Consider the following 21698-nt stretch of genomic DNA (forward strand, 5'->3'; position numbering starts at 1 on the left):
TTTTTTTAAAGGTATGTGCACTGGCTGGTGTGGCTCATTGGTTAGGGGTGTTCCCATACACCGAAAGGTTGACGGGTTCAATTCCCAGTTAGGGCACATGCCTAGGTTGTGGACTCAATCCCCAGTAGGGGGCATGCAGGAAACAGCCAAGTGATGGTTGCCTCTCACTGATGTTTCTCTCTCCCTCTCCCTTCCTCTCTCTCTAAAATCAATAAAAATATATATATTTTAAAAAGAGTAAGAAAATATGATACTTGAGTTACTTACTGTTTTAAGATGACATAGATGTATGCAGGTTTGTAATCAGTAGGTCATGAAAGGTTTTAAAATATAGGGGAGGATTTTCCCCGGAGAGCAGGCCTTGGAGGTGGTAGTGGCTGCCCTAAGCTAGAGGCTGCAGGGCAGAATTCTGCCATTCCTAGTTTCAACTTGGGGGGATGGGGGGTGGGGGGTGGGGAAGGAGCACCCAAGGCAAAGGACGCCTAGGTCCAGGTGTGGTCTCCACCCCGTCCCCCCAGGTTTTAGTTAACCAGCGGAGTGTCTGAACCTCCTGACAGTGGCTGTATTTCCAATCTGGCCAGCTTCTCCCACATAGATGCTTTCTAGTTTCTGGGACTCTAGATAGAAGGCTGGGCCTCAATTTTGGCCTGGCTTCTCTAACAAGCAAGAAGGGGGAGATGGGGATGGTCAATGGGGACTTGCTCTCCCTCTCCAGAGCCTTTCCCTTCCTACTCTTGCTCCCAGGAGCCTTGCCTTTGCCTTTGTCTCTTCTAAGCTCCAAGGGCCCTTCAAAGCCTCTGTAACTTGTCTCCTGAGCCTTTGCAGCCCAGCTGGCTCACTTCTACTACCCCTATAACTTTCTAAATAAATTGTTATAATTTGAAAAAAAAAAGAAAAGAAAAAGAAGGGGGCAATGGGGATACCCAGAGGACGCCTTTCCTTTTGGCTGGTTCTAGCACGCTGTTTCATATCCCCTTTTTAAACCTGGGGGGGGGGGGGGGCAGGGGGCGGGGGGAGAATATCTTCTGTTTATGCCAGACATGTTACCACAACACATGTACTACGAATCCAGGTAAGTCCCCAGTGGCCCCAGAGTCATTACTATCTGGTGACATTCTAATAAGTAATCTTTTTGCCAAACACTTCACAAGTATAGTCAGCACTCCGTGGGTTATAGCCCAGCAGACAGTGGAAGTATGAATATTAGGCCAAGATATACGACCTCGATAGATTTAGGGTGTGGTCCCTTTAGGTACTACATCTGGTCAAAGTTGGGAAAATATCTGTATGATTTCACAAACAGTATTTGACACAGGCAGGTGGCTGGGATGTAAGCCAATCCTGAAGCCAATCCAAGGCTTTCTGGGAGCTGTAGTTGCCTTTGGTTAAGAACTATTCCAATAGGGCTTTTTGGGAATTGTAGTCTTCCTAGACCTACACTTCCAAACCTAGTGATTTTTAGCTTTCCTGAGGACACGAACCATTTCCCCAGACCAAAAATGCCCAAACATAGGCTCCTGGGGGAAAAAATTAAATTAAAAAAAAAATATATATATATATAGAAAGAGAGAGAGGAGGAGGAGGGGGAGGGGGAGGAGGAGGAAAGAGAAGGGAAATAAAGGATGGATCAAGACAAAGGGGAAGACGAAAGATGAGTTCCAAAGTGAGACATCTGACCGGAGGAGGAGGAGGAATGCCTCATGCTGTGAGGAGAAAGGGAAGAGAATAAGGACATGTGGCACATAGTAGAGAAGCTGAAGGAGATTAACACTCTAAATTCCCTTTGTAAAATAGAAGGCAAGTTTGCAAAATGAGAATGATAGGGTATTTCACTGAGGAACTACCCAAGAAAGGTTGCCAGATTATTGAGTAGGCTGTGCTGATAACTCAGAGAGGCTACAAAGTAAGATTATGCTGTTTTTCTAGCTGTGCTCAGCAGTCCAGAAGGTAGAAAGTTCAACTGGTCAGGATCAGTAAAGGTAAGAGGACAAGAAAATTAAAGAAAGAATATTGGCAACACGGGGTTGGGAGGGAGGTGTTGAAGTGGTCTATTCGGGATAGAAGAAGAGGGCTCACGAAATGGGAGAAAATGCAGGCAAAAAGGAACAGGAGGCTTTAGTAAAGTTGAAAAACAGACTTAGTATTGAGTGAGAGACTGAAATAACTGCAACAAAAGGCAGTGTGGTCAATTTCTAACATAAAAGGAGACTTTTTTAGTGTGGAGTTTTCACCCACATCTCTGACTGCTCTTCGTGAACCACAAACTCCTAGGCAAAGAGAAAGGCAAAATACTAGATATTCTGCATTTACGACCACCAGACTAATACTTGGAGACCACATCTGAGTTATGTAAGACCTAATAATATGTGCTAATACTGTAACACTTGCTGAGAAACCATATGATCTCATCATCTCACAGTGCCAAGTTCATTACTCAGCAAAAACACAAATAGACTTACTATGCTCCCTTAAGAAAGCACCTTAGGAAAGTAACTAGGGTACATTCAAGAACAAAAGATAGCTACTGTTTGGGAGGATCAATATTGCAACAAGTTTGCTGAATATTTTATATTAGTAAACACTGTCTTAGTTTAATTAAAGCCCTTTGTCCTTATTCCTTGGAGGTGACAGCAAATCAGCAGGCAAAATGAGTGCATTCAACAAAACATTATTATGGGACAGATCGATAGTAATACAGTCTTAGTAGAAAATGTTAGCACCCCATTGGCATCTATGGATTGATCTTTCAAACAAAAAAATCAACAAGAAAATAGTGGCCTTAAATGATACACTAGACCAGATGGATTTACTTTCAGAGCATTTCACCCCAAAGCAGCAGAATATGTACATTCTTTTCAAGTGCACATGGAACACTTTCTAGGATAGACCACATGTTAGTATACAAAACAAGTCTCAATAAATTTAAGAAGATTGAAATCATATCAAGCATCTTCTCTGACCACAATGGTATAACACCAGAAATCTACAAGAAAAAAACTGGTAAACACACAAACACATGGGGGCTAAATAACATGTCACTAAACAATGAATGGGTCAACCATGAGATTAAGGAAGAAATCAAAAGTTACCTTGAAACAAATGAATGTGAACACACAACAACCCAAAATCTATGGGACACAGCAAAACCAGTCCTACCTAAGAGAAAAAATCATAGCAATACAGGCCCACTTCAAGAAGCAAGAAAAATCTTAAATAAACAATCTATACTTACATTTAATAGAACTAGAAATGGAACAACAAACAAAGTCCAAAGTGAGTAGAAGGAAGTAATAAAGATCAGAATGGAAATAAACAAAATAGACTGAAAAGACAATACAAAAGATCAATGAAACTGTTCTTTGAAAAGAGTAACAAGATTGATAAACCTTTAAAGAGACTCATCAAGAAAAAAGAGGATCAAATAAATAAAATCAGAAATGAAAGGAAACAACTGACACCACAGAAATACAAAGGATTATAAGAAAATATAACAAATAAATTGGACAATCTGGAAAAAATGGATAAATTCCTAGAAACAATCTTCCAAAACTAAATCAAGAAAAATCAGAACATAGCAATGACAACTAATGAAATTGAAGCAGTAATTAAAAGACAAACAAAAAAAACCTCCCAGCAAACAAAAGTCCTGGACCTGATGGCTGGCTTCACAGGGGAGTTTTACCAAACACCGAAAAAAGAACTAACACCAATCCTTCTCAAACTATTTCAAAAGTTCAAGAGAGGAATCCCAAGCTTGTTTTATGAGGCCAGCATTATCCTAATTCCAAAACCAGATAAAGACACTACAAAGGTGAACACATATGCTAAAATCCTCAACAAAATATTAGCAAACCAAATCCAGCAATACACTAAAAAGATCCAACACCATGACCAAGTGAGGTTTCTTCCTGGGATGGTAGGTTGCTACAATAACTACAAATCAATTAATGTGATATACCACATAAACAAAATGAATGATAAAAATCATATGATTATGTTAAGAGATGCAGAAAAACCATTTGACAAAATCCAGCATCCATTTGTGATAAAAAGTCTCAGAAAAGTGGGGACAGAGGGAAAAGACCTCAACATAATGAAGGCCTTCTATATATAATATCTAGAGAACCCTAAGGACTCCATTAAAAAACTACTGGAACTGATCAATTCAGTCAAGTAGCAGGATACAAAATTAATATTTAGAGATCGAATTGTCTGAGACCCCCAACCCATTTTGGTTTGTTGCTCACAGAATAATAGAGGCATTTTTTTTCCTTTGCTTCATTGGTGGAGATGTCCTGGAAGTTGTAGGATATCTTCCTTTTAATTTTTCCTAGACACTCTGATTTTACTTATGTCTCTCACGTTTGCTTTCCCTCCATCCCCCACCGCAACAGTAACTTGCTCCAGGCTCACTTTGTTCTAGTGTCTAGGACAGTGATGGTGAACCTTTTGAGCTCGGCATGTCAGCATTTTGAAAAACCCTAACTTAACTCTGGTGCCATGTCACATATAGAAATTTTTTTATCTTTGCAACCATAGTAAAACAAAGATTTATATTTTTGATATTTATTTTATATATTTAAATGCCATTTAATGAAGAAAAATTGAAAAAAAATTAGTTCGCGTGTCACCTCTGACACGCATATCATAGGTTCGCCATCACTGGTTTAGGAGATCCGTCTGTGACCAGAACTATGATTCCCAGAATTCCTGGTGCTCCCCACGCTGGGAGCAACTGAGGGAGCCACGTCCCCCCAAGCTGCTGGCTCTCCAGCTTCTGCTCTCTGCCTGGCACCTGTGTATGCAAATTAACCCACCATCTTTGTCAGGTTAATTTGCATATTCACTCCTGATTGGCTGGTGAGCGTAGCGGAGGGATAGTCAATTTACATGTTTCTCTTTTATTAGATAGGATAGTGAACTATCAGGAAGAGAAACTAAAAGAGCAATCCCATTTATACTGCATCAAAAATAAATAAAATACCAAGGAATAAATTTAACCAAGGCAGTAAAAGACCTGTCCTCAAAAAAAATGGTAATACACTGAAGAAAAAAATTGAAGAAAATAAAATAAATGCAAGCATATACCATGTTCACAGATAGGAAGAATTAATGTCATTAAAATGTCCATTCCACTCCAAACAATCTATAAGCAAACACAATTCCTATCAAAATACCAATAGCATATTTCAAAGAACTAGAACAAATAATCTGAAAATTAATACGAAACCATAAAAAAATCTGAAAAGCCTCAGCAATATTGAGAAAGAAGAACAAAGTTGGAGATATTACACCACCTGATATCAAACTATAATATAAGGCCATAGCAATCAAAACAGACATGCAGATCAATAGTACACAAGAGAGAGCCAAAAAATTAACCCGTGACTATGGTCAATTAATATTTGACAAAGGAGACAAGAACATACAATGGGGTAAAGATAGTGTATTCAATAAATGGTGTTGGGAAAACTGGACAGATACATGCAAAAAAATGTAATCAGACCCCCTTCTTACACCATGTACAAAAATAAACTCAAAATGGATTAAAGACTGAAATATAAGACTTGAAATCATAAAAATCTTAGAAGAAAACATAGTAAAATCTCAAACATTTCTCTTAGCAATATTTTTTCTGATATTTCTCCTTTGGCAAGGGAAACAAACAAACAAAAAATAAACAAATGGGACTAAACCAAACTAAAAAATTTTTCACAGCAAAGGAACCACAAACAAAACAAAAAGACAACCTATTAAATTGGAGAACATCTGATAAGAAGAGGATATACAGAAGACCAATAGACATATGAGAAGATGCTCAACATCACTAACCATCAGAGAAATGCTATTAAAACCACAATGAGATATCATCTCACACCTGTCAGAATAGCCATCATCAATAAATGCACAAATGACACGTGCTGACAAGGATGTGGAGATAAGGGAACACTGGTGCCCTGTTGGTGGGAATGCAGACTGCTGCAGCCACTATGGAAAACAGTATGAAGTTTTCTCAAAAAAAGAAAAAAGAAATTGCCCTATGACCCAGTGATTTCGCTTCTGGAGATTTATCTAAAGAATACCCCAAATCACTAATTTGAAAAAATATATGCATCCCTATGTTTACTGCAGCATTATTTATGATAGCCAAGATGTGGCAGTAATTCAACTGCCCATCAACAGAAAAATTGATATATTGTGGATAAAAAAGCTGTGGTACATATATATAGCATGGAATATTACTCAGCCATAAAAAGAATGAAATCTCACCATTTGCAACAGCGTGGATAGACCTTGAGGCTATTATGCTCAATAAATTAGTCAGAGAAAGACAAATACCATATGATCTCCCTTATATGTGGTATCTAAAGAACAAAATAAATGAACAAATGAAATTGAAACAGACTCATAGACACAGAGAATGGACTGGTGGTGGCCAGAAGTGAGGGAGGTTGCGGGGGACTAGGAGAAAGAGGTGAAGGGGATTAAGAAGTACAAACTGGTAGTTACAAAACAGTCACAGGGATATAAATTACAGCATAAGAAATATAGTCGATAATACTGTAATAACTATGTATGGTGCCAGTTGGATACTGGAAATATCTGGAGGTCACTTTATAAAGTATGTGAGTATTGAACCATTATGCTGTACATCTGAAACCAATCCTATCTAATAAAAGAGAAACATGGTAATTAGCGTACGACCACTACCCTTCCCATTGGCTAATCAGGGCGATATGCAAATTAACTGCCAGCCAAGATGGCTGACGGCAGCCAGGCAGCTTGAAACTAACATGAGGCTTGCTTGCTTCAGTGACGGAGGAAACCAACATTCCCCGCCTGCCGCTGCAGGCCTCTGAGCTGCAACTCTAAGCAACTATGTTACAAATATAGAAGCTAAACAAAACCCCAGAAACCTGCTTTAGTCCGCCCGGGCTTCAGCCAGCAGGATCGCAACATTGTTTCAAATACAGAAGGTAAACAAAGGCCAGAAACCTGCTTTCAGCAGCGGAGGCCTAAGAGCTGGAGCCAAGCCTCAAAGCTAAAGCTGGCCCAGAATAAAAAAGAAAAAAAAGAAAAAAAGGAGCGGTTGGAAGCTTCAGTCACCCGCCAGCCTGAAAACAGGCCTCAGCCCCTCACCCAGGCTGGCCAGGCACCCCCCACCCTGATCCAGGACACCCTTCAGGGCAAGCCAGCCGGCACCCACCCGTGCACCAGGCCTCTATCCTATATAGTAAAAGGGTACTATGCCTCCCAGCACCAGGATCAGCGTGACAGGGGGCAGCGCCCAAACCCCCTGATCGCCCTGCGGCTCGGTGTGTGACAGGGGGCGGGGCCACAACCTCCCTATCCTCCCTGCTCTGTTCGTAACAGGGGAAGGCGCCCCAAGCCCCTGATCAGCCCTGCTCTGTGCCTGATAGGGGGGAGCTCCCCAAATCCCTGATACCCCTGCGGCTCTGTGTGTGACAGGGGGCAGCGCCCCAACCCCCTGATCGGCCCTGCTCTGTGTGTGACGGGGTAGAGCCATACCTCCCCATCGGCCCTGCCCTGAGTGTGCGAGTGGCGGCGCCCCAACCCCATGATCGGCCCTGCTCTGTGGGTGATAGAGGGTGGCGCCCCAACCCCCACCCCAAGGGCCCTGCTCTGTGTGTGACAGGGGGCGGTGCCCCAACTCCCCTATCAGCCCTACTCTGTGAGTGACAGGGGGGAGCTCCTCAACCACCTGATCAGCCCTGCTCTGTGCGTGACAGGGTGGAGCTCCCCAACCCCCTGATGGGCCCTGCTCTGTGCATGACAGGGTACGGAGCCCCAACCCCCTTGATGGGCCCTGCTCTGTGTGTGACAGGGGGTGGCGCCGCAACCTCTCCATCGACCCTGCCTTGAGTGTGACAGGGGACGGTGCCCCAACCCCCCAATCGGCCCTACCCTGAGCGTGACTGAGGGTGGCATCGCAACCTCCCAATCCGCCCTGCTCTGTGCATGACAGGGGGCGGCGCCCCAACTCCCCAATCGGCCCTGCTCTGAGCCCGACCAGGGGCTGCACCTAGGGATTGGGCCTGCCCTCTGCCACCCGGGAGCAGGCCTAAGCCAGAAGGTCATTATCTCCTGGGGGGTCCCAGACTGCGAGAGGGCACAGGCCGGGCTGAGGGACCCCCCCTCCCCCCTGAGTGCACAAATTTTTGTGCACCAGGCCTCTAGTATAAAATATTAGTGAAAGTAAACTATAATTGAAAAATTTAAATTTATAAAAAAAGAAAACATCAAATTTCTTGTTTAAAAATATAATTTGTAGACTTAATGATTTTTTAATGCTATTTTTTAAAATATATTTTTATTGATTTCAGAGAGGAAGGGAGAGGGAGAGAGAGAGCAACATCAATGATCAGACAGAATCCTTGATTGGCTGTTTCCTGCACGCCCCCTACTGGGGACTGAGCCTGAAACCTGGGCATGTGCCCTTGACCGAAATCGAACCCGGGACCCTTCAGTCCACAGGCAGATGCTCTATCCACTGAGCCAAACCAGCTAGGGAGATTTTTTTTTTTTTTTTTTAAGATAAACTTCAACTCACCTAGATCTGGCCATGAATATGCTTAACCTTTGCTGCAGCCGCAGGAGTTTAATCATACTTCAGAACACCATGTTTTCTTCATTTGATGACTTAACCTAAAAGAGAGGAGAATTTTTTATTTCTTTTAAAACAATAATTTTCCTTATGAGATTTCTGGCAGCACTGTTAGTTCAAATTATCTATTTAAACTCAAAATATCTCAAATTTGATTTAAAATTATTTTTTTGTTGTTAATCCTCACCCGAGGATATTTTTCCATTACTTTTTTTTTAAAGTGAGTAGAAGGGAGGGGAAGAGAAACATCGATGTGAAAGAGACATATCTATTGGTTGTCTCCTGCAGATGCGCTGATGAGGGCCAGGGATTGAGCCTGCAACCTAGGTATGTGCCCTTGACCGGAATCAAACCCGGGACCCTTCAGTCTGCAGGCTGATGCTCTATCCACTGAGTCAAACCGGCAAGGCTAAAAATCATTTATTTAACAGATAAGATATATTTTTAAAATATGATGTGTAGATGTTATAATTTCTTAAAAGAGAAAGTAAAAATGTAATAGTTTGAGCTCTATGTTTGGAAATATCAGGGCTTTTAGAAGCCACTGATTCTGGCTTTTCCACTATAGGTATGACTTTGGATAACCCACTTCTCTATCCCTACCTCCTCAGCCATAAAATGAGCAGTAAACTAAATCACCTCTAATATTCCTTTCCAGTTCTAAAACCCTATTTTAGCCAGTGGCAGGCTAATTCTCTACCTCCAGTCACTTTTCTAAAAACTCATCATCACCCTTCCAGAGAGCAATCAGTGACTCTCTTTAGAATCCCTCCTCTGCATCTTCCTATTCTATGAGAAGCCAGAACAAAATCAGAGGAGTCAGTCATCACTAAACAGTCCACATGAACAAACACGCCAGAGTCACAGGACAATATAAGTTATAGAAATCAATTACAATCTAGAGTTTCAAGAGATTTCAATACACTTTTGAAATTTTTCTGGTGAATTTACTCACTTTTTTAATTGATTTTTTTTTAAGAGAGAGGAAGAGGGAGGGAGGTAGGATGGCAGGGAGGGAGGGAAGGAGGGAGAGGGGGAGAGAGGCAGAGGGAGTGGGGAGAGGGAGGGAGGGAGGGAGAGGGAGAGGGAGAGGGAGAGGGAGAGGGAGAGGGAGAGGGAGGGAGAGAGAGAGGGAGAGAGAGAGAGAGAGAGAGAGAGAGAGAGAGAGAGAGAGAGAGAGAGAAAGAGAGAAATATGGATGTAAGAAATATTGATTGGCTGCCTCTCTTATCGACAACTGGAGACCAAACCTGCAGTCTAGGTATGTGCCCTGAACAGGAATTGAGCCTGCGATCTTTCGATGAACAGGATGATGCTTCAACCAACTGAGCCACAGCAGCCAGGGCATTTATTCACTTGTTATAGTACAGAAAAAAATTAAATTCACTCAAACACAGGCACTAACATTTACTGCTATACTGTATCAGGCATTATGTTAGAGGTTTGTGAATTGTCTCATTTTAATCTATATTAACTAGAGTTAAAAGAATATGACTGATAACCAAAATGAACATTTCCAAAACCATGAACCCATACTCAATCAAAAATTTCAATTCTGGATTTCAGGCTCACATCTATAATCAGTTCAGCCAGGTATTTGCTCACACCCCTCATTGCGGGGGGGGGGGGGGGGCAGCGGAGGCGGCAGCACCCTAGAGTCTCTTCCTTAGCACACCCTTCTTTTTTGTCTCTGGATTGTAAAACTGTCCTAATTCTACCATAATCCATGCTTTTTATATAAAATACATATTGTTTGCCTATTTCTCTCTTTTAAGAAAGTTTAGCCAATCAACTCAGGAAACCTGTCTTCCTCTTTTTATTTATTCCACTTATAAACACCCCATAACCCCCATCCTGAAATGAGTTTAAACATAGTAAATATAACTCAGACAAAGAGAGTGATCCATCTTTAACCCTGTATTAAGGAAGAGTCCTAAGTCTTGAAATGAAACATTGAAGAACCAGTGTACCAATCTATAAAGCTCCTGAAAATACTAAAAAGCCTCCATTAGAATCTCTGGAAACTTTATTCTATCTAACCTTCAAATCTCTTTTTTCTTTCTTTTTCCAAATTTTTTTAATTGTAGTAAAATACCCATAACATAAAAGTTGCCATCTTTCCCACTTTTAAGTATACATTTCAGGACTGTTAAATATATTCAATATTATTGTGCAACCAATGTCCAGAACTACTTCATCTTGCAACATTGAAATTCTACCCTTTAAACAACTCACTTCCCCAGACAACTGCCATTCTTTTTATTTGTATTATTAAGTTTGACTACTCTACTAGTAGATACCTCATATAAAAGATGATACAGTATTTATCTCTGTGCCTGCCTTACTTAATATAATGTCCTAAAAATTCATTCATGTTGTAGCAGGTGTCTGAATTTCTTTCTTTTTTAAGGCTGATTAATATTTCATTTATGTATATACCAAACTTTGCTTATCCATTCATCTGTTGTTAGACATTTATCCACCTTTTGGCTATTGTGAATAATGCTGCTATAAACATGGATGTACATATATGTCTTGGAGACCGTTTTCAATTCTTTTGGATACAGACCCAGAAGTAGTATTGCTTCTGGGTAATGTTATTAACTAGACCACATGGTAATTCTATTCATAATTTTTTGAGAAACCGTCATACTGATTTACATTCCCACCAGCAGAGCACAAGGGTTCCAATTTCTTCATATCCTTACTAACATTTGTTGTTTTCTGGTTGTTGTTTTTTTGTATCAGACATCCTAATGAGTGTGAGGTGATATTTCATAGTAGTTTTGATTTGCCTTTCCCTAATGATTAGTGATGTTGAGCATCTTTACATGTGCTTATTAGCCATTTGTTATCTCCTTTGGAGAAATGTCTATTTAAGACCTTTCTTAAATGTCCATTTTTTAACCAGGTTGCTTGTTTTTCTACGACTGAGTTTTAGAAGTCCTTTATATACACTGGATATTGACCTTTATCAAATACTAGGAGCACAGCACGTGAAATTGCGCAGCCCGCCCACCCACCCACTGCCCTGCCTTGACACCCAAACCTCTCCACGCAGAGCTCCAGGGCGCCTGGCCTAGCCCCCTGACCCCTCTGGCCTTCTCTGGATGCTTCAAGCCCTGCCCTCAGTCCCAAGTTGCCTCGGGCTGGTCCTGCCTTCTCCGGGCGCCTCCCTGCTTACACCCTTTCTCCAGCACAATGTGGTGGCTCCGCCCCGTCATGGTGCCGGAGGAGAGCGTGGAAACCTCCTGCCTGCTGCGCTGTGCTCCTTCCCCAGTCAGGTGAGTGGCGGGGCACTCTGAATGTGAGTGGTGGGTGGCGAAGGACTGGTGAGGGGGGCACTACAGGCTCCCACCCTGCCCTCCCGGGCACGGGCCTCCTCTGGGCCCCTCCCCACTTCCACCCCGTCTCCGGGAGCAATACCCGCTGTGCACACACAGGCAGCCTCCTCCTTAGCGGTACTATGACACTGTTAGGACCAATTAGCATATTACCTTTTTATATATAGATAGATACTAGTAGCTGGGTGCACAGATTCGTGCACATTGAAATGAAATTAATTAGAAGGTGACGGGCAGGGCGGGACTGGGCAAGACGGGCCGGACACGCCCTGGAGCCAACCTCCCAAGGTCCCTCCCTGGCTGGCTGCACTTGGGGCGGTGCCGTGGCTCGAAGGGCATCTGCGGTCACTGCAGCTTAGCAGTAAACCAGATTCAGGGCCGACGGTGCCCTAGCAACAACATAACCCACAGTCAAAGGTGGAATCAGGCTCCCTCCTCTCTGATTCCAGGGTGCGTCAACCAAGAACCGCTGCTGCCAAGTCACCATAGCTTGGTAGTTCCTGTGTTGAGCATCTGCCTCCTGGTGGTCAGTGTGCATCATACCTACTGGCTGGTCACTTAGCCTTTTATATATGTAGATAATTTGCAAATATTTTCTCCCATTCTGTGGGTTGCTCTCAATCACTCTGTTTTTTAATTTTTATTTATTGATTGAGAGGAAAGACAGTCATCAATTTGTTGTTCCACTTATTTTTTTCCACTTATTTATGCACTCATTGGTTGATTCTTGTATATGCTCCAACTTGGAACTGAACCCACAACTTTGGTGTATTGGGGTGATGTTCTAACCAACTGAGCTACCTTGCCAGAGCTGTTGACAGTGTCTTTTGATGCACAAATATTTTTATTTTTCAGGAAGTCCAATTTGCCTATTTTTGCTTTCGTTACCTGTGCTTCTAGTGTCATATCCAAGAAAGCACTGCCAAATCCAATGTTGTAAAGCTTTTGGCCTATGTTTTCTTCTAAGAATTTTATTGTTTCATGTCTTATATTTACATATGTGATTCATTTTCAGTTAATTTTCATGTATGATATTAGATAAGGGTCAAAGTTCATTATTTTGCATGTAGATAACCAGTTTTCTCAACACCATTTGTTGAAAAGACTGCCCTTTTCTCCATTGAATTGTCTTGGCACTCTTGTCAAAACATTTTTGAACATGAGTTTTTTGGTCATGTGAGGGCTTATTTCTGGGTTCTTTATTTATTCCATTGATCTACAAATCTATCTTTCTGCCAGTACCACACTGTTTTGATTATTGTGGCTTTGTAGTAAGTTTTGAAATCAGAAGTGTAAGTTATCCAGTCTTGTTCTTCCTTTTCAAGATTATTTTGGCTATTTGTAGTTCCTTGAAATTCCATATTAAATTTGTTTTTGTAATTTCCTTTTCAGATTGCTCATTGCTTGTGTATGTAAATGCAACTAATTTCTGCACATTGAGTTTGTATCCTGCTACTTTGCTGAACTCATTTATTAGTTCTAAGACTTTTTTGTGGAATCTTTAGGGTTCTCTAAATAGAAAATTTTGTCATCTGCAAACAAAGATTAAGTTTACTTATTCTGTTCCAGTTTGGACACGTTCTATTTCTTTTTCTTGCCTAATTGCTCTGGTTAGAATTCAACAGTGCAATGTTGAATAAAAGTGGTGAAAGTGGGCATCCTTGACTTGTTCCTGATCTTAGAGGAAAAGCTTTCAGTCTTTCACTATTGAGTATGATATTCACTGTGGGTTTTTCATATATAGCTTTTATTATGTTGAGGTATTTTCCTTCTATTCCTAGCTTTTTAGTGTTTTTATAAAAAAGTGTTGAATTTTGTCAAAAAAGTTTTTTCTGTACTAATTGAGATGATCATGTGTTTTTTATCTTCCTGCTGTTAATGTGTATTATATTGACTGATTTTTATATGTTGTAAATCTTTGCATTGTAAGAACAAATCGCACTTTGGCTGAACTTAGTTTGCTAGTATTTTGTTGAGGATTTTTGAATTAGTGTTTATAAGGGATGTTGGTCTGTATTCTCCTTGTGGTTTCTTTATCTGGCTTTGATATCAGGGTAATGCTGGCTTCATAGAATAAATTAGCAAAGTGTTCCTTCATCTTCAATTTTTTGGAAAAGTTTGAGAATTGATATGAGTTTTTTAAATGTTTAGAAGAATTCACCAGTGAAGCCAGGGGGTTTTCTAATCAAGAGATTTTTTTATTACTCATTTAATCTCTTTACTAGTTATAGCTTTGTTCAGATTTCCTATTTCGTTTGTGGTTTAGTATTGGTAGGTTTTATGTTTCTAGAAATTTGTCTGCTTCATCTAGGTTATTTAATTTGTTAGTGTACAATTGTTCATAGTAGTTTTACAATCATTTTTACTTTGGCAGAATCAGTAGTGATATCCCCACTTTCATTTCTGATTTAAGTATTTTGAGCCTTGTATATGGTCTATAGCTATTTTCTTTGTAGTTGCCATGAGGATTACATTTTGAATCCTGAAGTTATACCAGTCCAATCTGAATTTACACCAGCTTGACATCAATAATATACAAAAACTCTGCTCCTTTAACAGCTGTCCTCACTCCTTTCAGTTATTGATGTCACAAAACTACACCTCTATACAGTGCACCCAGAAAAATAAACAATTCTTTTAAATTATTTGTTTCTTAAATGATATAGAAAATAAAGAGTTGCGAACCAAAGTTAAAATACTAGCTTTCAGATAAGTTATTTTTTCTTTAAATGTAGTAGCCCCTCAAATACTAAATCAGAAAACAAGAAGTGCAGTTACAAACCTGTTATAATAGTACTAGCTTTTAGAATTCCCCTTGTGAGTGAGATCTTTATTTCTCCACATGGCTTCAAGTTAGTGTAGAGTGTCCTTTTGTATTACCTTGCAGGACTCCCTTTCTTAGAAAATGCATTTCTTAATGGCAGGTCTAGTGGTAATAAACTCCAGCTTTTGATTATCTGGTAATATTTTCCTTTCTCCCTCCCTCATTTTTGAAGGACAGTTTTTCAGATACAGGATCCTTGGTTGACAGTTTTTCTGCGAGTCTTTTAGCATTTTCAATATATATGTCTACCTCTGCCTAGCCTCCAAAGTTTCTGATGAGAAGTTTGGTAATAATCTTATTGAGGATTCCTTGTATGTACAAAAACAATAATTTGCTTCCCTCTTGCTGCTTTCAAAAGTCCTGTCTTTGGCTTTTGTAATGTAAGCTAGATTATAATGTGTCTTGGTAAGGGTTTCTGTTGGGTAATCTTACTTGAAGTACAATGACCTCGTTAGGTGTTTATATTCATCTACTTCTATATTCTCTGTGCCCCTTTCTCTCTCTCTTCCCCTTCTCGAACTCCCACAATATGTGTTAGACCACTTGATGGTGTCCCACAGATCCCTTAGGCTCTGTTCATTTTTCTTCAATCTGTTCCTCAGACTGAATAATTTCCATTGTCCTATCTTCAACTTTGCTGATTTGTTGTTCTGTCTGCTCACATAAGACTTTGACTCCTTCTACTCAATTTTTCATTACAGTTATTGTACTTTTCAGATCCAGAATTTCTATTTGGTTGCTTTTTATGTTTTCTATTTCTTCATTGATATTCCTTTTAATCATGCATAGTTTTCTTGACTTTTTCCACATCTTCCTTTAGTGCTCTGAACATCTTTAAGAGAGTTGTTTTAAAGCTTTTGTGTAATATATCTGCAATCAGGTCTTTTTCACCAGTGGTTTTTATTGATTTTCCCCCTTTTGAATGAGCCATACTTTCTTATTTCTTTGCATGCTTTGTAATTTTTGTTGTTGTTAAAAACTGAATATTTGAATCTAATAATGGGGTAACTATTTGTTAGGTTTTTTGTTTGTTTGTTTTTGACAGTTACAGGCTATCTCTGCACCTACTGTTCGCCTGAGGTTTAAACCTAAGGTGTTCTCAGTTCTTTTCTGAGCCTTTCCTTGGATGCACATGGTCACTTTCTAATTTTTCCTGTATATGCAATGTCACAGTCTTTAACTTCTGGCTCCCAAAAAGGGGAAAAGGAGAAAAATGAATGAAGCAAAAGAGGGTACTAGCTCTATAAATATCCTGGAAGTCATTTCAGCTGGAGGGGAAGGCAACAATGGGGAGGCACAACACAATGGTTGCCCATCTCTTTGTCTGCTCCTCTACTATCAAAAGCAATAATCACGAACAGATTCCTGATATTTGGAGAGGGACCTTTGGACCTACCCTGGGTCCTATACGCTGTATATAAGATGTACAGAGCTGGGAGTAGATGATGGGTAGCTGCTACTATGTTTAAAGTTGAAATTGATCAAAATTAAGTGCAATTTACATCTAAGGCTTTTCTCCTAAAAGCTACAAATCCTCGATAGCTCCGGAGTTCTAGAATAATTACAGCAGGTTCTGCCAGTGCAGGGGAGATAGATTCTGGATGCTTGCTACTCCACCATCTTCACAGAATCCTCTCCAGACCTCTTTGTAAGGATCAATATATATTCAGTTTATTGTTTTAATTACTTTGATTATTGGCACTGTCAGTGTATTGTTTTTGCTTGTTTTTACTGTTTTTCAGTGCAAATATCCACCATGTCAGTTTTATCAGGGATTAAAAGAATTCATATACCTCATTTAAAAAGATACTTTCTACATGAAGATATGTTTGGGTTCCAAATAACTGACATACCACAGTACTTCTGGAATGAACATAACCCAATGGACTGAAGGTGTCCTGCCATTGATTTTGGAACATGGATACCTTAGATATTCTCCATGACTTCTTAACTCTCTTTGGTTTTTTCCCACTAATGGAAGGTTTAGAGTCAAAAGGTTATTGGGAAATAGTAAAAGGGAAGTGGTAACTATAGTCACTATATGAAGCTATGATCTTGTTGTAACATGGATGTTTTTCTATAAAATAGGTATATATAGCTGCATATCCTATGATTATATTACTCAAGAAAAATACAATGATTTTAACAGGATAATCATCAAGAAGCTAAAACTTACACTAAAATCTGTTTGATAACACCTTATTTTTCAATAGTAGACTGATTTAAAGCCCTCACTGTATGACAGACACATTCATTTGGATTATCTCAATCCATACACCCACCCTATGAGGTAGGCACTATCATTATTTCCTTGTTCCAAATGAGGAAACCAATACTTGAAGAGGTTAGGTAGCTTTCCCATGGTCAACAGCTAATAAGCAGAAGAGCCAGAATTAATCCAGAACTTACCCTTAATAATTAATACATGTAAAAACCTTAAAATAGTGACTAGTATATGGTAAGCAGTTAGTAAATAGTAGCTACTGAACTAATGATGATTTATTTTAAAACAATGTTATATGCCTTTGGCAGTTGGTCAAACTTTCTGTGCCTCAATTTCTTCATTTATAAGGATAGGATACCTATTTCACAGAGGTATTGTGAAGACAAAATAAATTCTGGCTATGAAGACATTTAGAAAAATACATACTTTAAAAAACAAGGCATTATTATATTATTACTAACAGCAAAATCCTGTCTCTAGTATCACAAAGAAGCCTTTTGCACTATAAACATAGAATCCTAAAACTTAAGCACCATCCTCATAACAAGAGTTACATTAATACATTTAGTAAAACTATCCTAAATTATTCCAATTCTTGCAGACTGACAAGCAAAGAGAACACTGAACTCTATTCATAAGGGTGATTATAAATTTGGTGCTCAGGAAGGTATATTTGCTCTTTCAGTTCACTAGCATTGAGGGTGAATTTGACCTTTACTACAGTAGTTCTGTTCAAATACAGCCAGGATAGAATATCTATAGTTAAATGCTTAGCAATATAACTCTAAATTTTGGGCAGAGCTAACTGTCATGTTTAATTACATTAAAACAATCAAGAGAATGGCATTCGATTCCTGTTCTTTGTGTCAATGGTCTGGCTGCACTGTTTTTAAACTATCAGGTAGGTCTTTTTTATACTGATACACAATAGTTTTAGACTTATTCTTAACACTGCTAAGGATTTTTCATCTATAATAATAAAAGTGTGGGACTGAACCAAGATGGCGGCATAGATAAACACCTGAATTTGCTGCCGTGCACAACCACATTAAAACTACAACTAAAAGACAAAACGAATATTATCCAGAACCACGGGAAGGCTGGCTGAGTGGAAATTCTACAACTAGAAGGAAAGAGAAAAGCGCATTGAAACCGGTAGGAGATGCAGAGGTATGGAAGTGTGGAGGTACAGAGGCGCGCACGACAGGGGCTGACAGCTGGGTACGCTGTTGTCTTTTTCAAATGGGAGGGAAATAAAAGCTCCCTACTGCTCTGAACTCCAGTTCCGGGCAAGAATTTGGGGATCCAGACTCATACGGAGAGAAACTGTACTGTCTGGCATCAGGCCGGAACGCAGGGCGGCTTTCTCGCAGAGGTGCTTGCAGCGTTCATTGTTCCTGCATGGAGCCGTGGAACACAGACACCAGGACCTCTCCAAGGCAAAGCAGACTGGCAGCCATTGCGGTTTGCTCCGCCCTGCTGATTCCCTGAGACCCCGCAGACCCCGCCGCTCCCAATTTACAACCCCACCCAAGCTGTGCCCAGAGGCTTTTGCATACGAATGACCTGGCCCAATGCCTAAAAACCTGTCAAACTATAGCTGGGTCAGAAAACCCCAGAGCTTCCAAAAGAAGGCCTAAGGCTCATCAGCAGCCTGCATTACTTCATAGCTGCACTTCATCTGGGCACCTCCAAACCCCAAACAAAGAGGAGGAATCTGCAGATCTCTCTGTAGCTCCTGCTGGGTAGCCTCAGGCAGTGGATGACTTTGCACTTCCTTGGAGATTCAAGAGCCAGTGTACCCAGTGGTCAGAGTGAGACCATCCAGATTACAACTCTTCACACCCATAAGGGACACACTCAGGGGGCAGACTCAGTGAGCACCAAAGACACACTGAAGCAAGTCCTGCCCCATAAGGGTGTCTCCAGCACAGAAGTTCTCCCATTGTAGACACAGCTGGTCCTCACAGTTGGCCTGGAGGTCAATTCCTCCCAGTGATACTAACAACAATCAAGGCTTAACTACAATAAGACTGTGCACACAGCCTACAAAGGGGTTCACCAAGTGTGTCCACTTCAGGTAATTGGGGAGGCTGAGCCACTGGGCCCTATAGGACACCTAGCATACAGAGCCACTCTATCAACACAGGGAAACAGTCAAAATGCGGAGACAAAGAAACAGGTGACAGATGGAAGAAATGAAGGAAAGCAAACTACTGGATATAGAGTTCAAAACCACGGTTATAAGGTTACTCAAGAATCTTCTAGAAACCTCCGAGAAATATAGTGAGACCCTCAAGGATATGAAAAAGGACCAATTAGAAATTAAGCATACACTGACTGAAATAAAGAATAATATACAGAGATCCAACAGCAGACTAGAGGATCCCAAGAATCAAGCCAAAGATCTGAAATACGAAGAAGCAAAAAATACCCAACTGGAAAAGCAAAAAGCAAAAAGAATACAAAAATATGAAGATAGCCCTAGCTGACTTGGTTCAATGGATAGAGCGTCAGCCTGCAGACTGAGGGGTCCCGGGTTAGATTCCAGCCAAGGGCACATGCCTGAGTTGCGGGCTTGATCCCCGGGAGGGGGGGGCGTGCAGGAGGCAGCCAATTGATGATTCTCTCTCATTGATGTTTCCATCTCTCTCTCCTCCCTTCCTCTCTGAAATCAATAAAGAAATATATTTTTTTAAAAAAATGAAGATAGTGCAAGGAGCCTCTGGGACAGCTTCAAGCGTACCAACATCCAAATTATAGGGGTGCCAGAAGAAGAGAGAGAGCAAGATATTGAAAACCTATTTGAAGAAATAATGACAGAAAACTTCCCCTACCTGGTGAAAGAAATAGACTTCCAAGTCCAGGAAGCGCATAGAACCCCAAACAAAAGGAATCCAAAGAGGACCACACCAAGACACACCATAATTAAAATGCCAAGAGCAAAAGACAAAGAGAGAATCTTAAAAGCAGCAACAGAAAAACAGTTAATTACCTACAAGGGAGTACCCATACAACTGTCAGCTGATTTCTCAACAGAACTATGCAGGCCAGAAGGGAGTGGCAAGAAATATTCAAAGTGATGAATACCAAGAACCTACAACCTATATCTTTGCTGGGTTAGGGTAATCCTAACCCAGCAAAGATATCATTTAGAATTGAAGGTCAGGTAGAGCTTCACAGACAAGAAAAGCTAAAGGAGCTCATCACCGCCAAACCAGTATTATATGAAATGCTGAAGGGTATCCTTTAAGAAGAGGAAGAAGAAGAAAAAGGTAAAAAGAAAAATTATGAACAACAAAGTGACAAGAAATACATACCTATCAACAAGTGAATCTAAAAATCAAGTAAATAAAAAATCTGATGAACAGAATAAACTGGTGAATAGAATAGCATCTGGGGCATAGAAAGGGAGTGGACTGACAATTCTCAGGGGGAAGGGAGTGTGGGGGGTGCGGGAAGAGACTGGACAATAATCGTACACCTATGGACGAGGACAATATGGGGGGTTTGGCAGGGGGGTGGGGTGGGGTGGGAACCGAGTGAAGGGGAACTATGGGGGGAAAAAGAGGAACAATGGTAATAATCTGAACAATAAAGATTTATTAAAAAAATAATAAAAGCATAATATGCTAATTAGACCAGACGTCCAGAAGGATGAAGCCAGGACAAAGCCGGGGCTGCGAGGGAAGCCCAGGTCCCAGGTGCCTGTCGGCAGTCAGAGGGAAGCCGGGGTCCTGGGTGCCAGAGGTAAGCCAGTGCCAGCAGCCAGGGAAAGGAAGGCCTACTCTTGCACTAATTTCGTGCATCGGGCCTCTAGTTGTATTATAAGAAAGAGGAATTTAAAAAAAAAAAAAAAAAAAGCTAAGGAAGGAGATTATTCAGTACATTCTGCTTCTCACCTAAACAAACCAGAGCCATTCTGTGAAAAGGACACCTCCAACATAGTTTCCTTGTTAGCTGAAAATTTAAAGTGCAAATATACACACAATACCAAAAAAATATCCAACTCTTTTTTAAGCTTTTATCCATGAATATGGTTGTGTCTGTATATTACAAAATAGATTTTTCTTCCCTTAGGTTTTTTTAGTCTATTGAGGCTAATGTTTGTGAACCAGTTTGCAATTCATAAACCTCCATCCACACCCCATTATTTAACTCTAAAGAAAAAAAAATCAATTCAACTACTTACAAATCACTTCAATATTTGGTACTTTCTTTTCTGGAAATTCTTAGTCTTATCTAAATTCCTTGTACTGTAATTTAAATGAGATTCCTCTCATTTCTGTTTCCTCTGTAAGAGACAAGTAAAAACAGGATGATCAAGAAAGCTTAAGGACATGCTTACATGTATTTAAACTGACATCGATTCATTTTCCTATAGATAAATCTAAAATATTAATAAAGTAACATTTCTATATTTCAGACATAGTTGTTTGAAATAACAAAAGGTTACTTAATAGATAAAAAATTATTTGTAGCTCTAGCTGGTTTGGCTCAGTGGATAGAGCATCGGCCTGCAGACCAAAGGATCCCCTTGATTCTGGTCAAGGGCATCTACCTTGGCTCAGGCTCCTCCCCAGCCCAGGCCCTGGTTGGAGCTCCAGCAGAAGGCAACCAATCGATGTGTTTCCCTCACATCAATGTTTCTCTCTGTCTTCCTCTCTCTTCCACTCTCCC

General features: G+C 40.4%; 1 protein-coding gene across 9 annotated transcripts in view; it reads right to left on the reverse strand.

Moving 5' to 3' along the window:
- FRS2 (fibroblast growth factor receptor substrate 2) overlaps positions 1 to 21698 on the reverse strand; it is a 117869-nt gene that overhangs the window by 12667 nt on the left and 83504 nt on the right. For 7 of the 9 annotated variants that reach the window (XM_036298071.1, XM_036298078.1, XM_036298077.1 and 4 more), the window contains 2 exons: positions 21211 to 21312; positions 8573 to 8667 (listed from right to left, as the gene is read on the reverse strand). The gene's annotated coding sequence lies outside the window, so the exon portion shown is untranslated. Of the gene's footprint in view, positions 1 to 8572; positions 8668 to 20920; positions 20979 to 21210; positions 21313 to 21698 lie in introns of all 9 variants that reach the window. The other 2 variants (XM_036298072.1, XM_036298073.1) reach the window with 2 other exon arrangements.

This window comes from Myotis myotis, unplaced genomic scaffold (assembly GCF_014108235.1).
Source record: "Myotis myotis isolate mMyoMyo1 unplaced genomic scaffold, mMyoMyo1.p scaffold_m19_p_3, whole genome shotgun sequence".
NCBI classification, from domain to species: Eukaryota; Metazoa; Chordata; class Mammalia; order Chiroptera; family Vespertilionidae; genus Myotis; species Myotis myotis.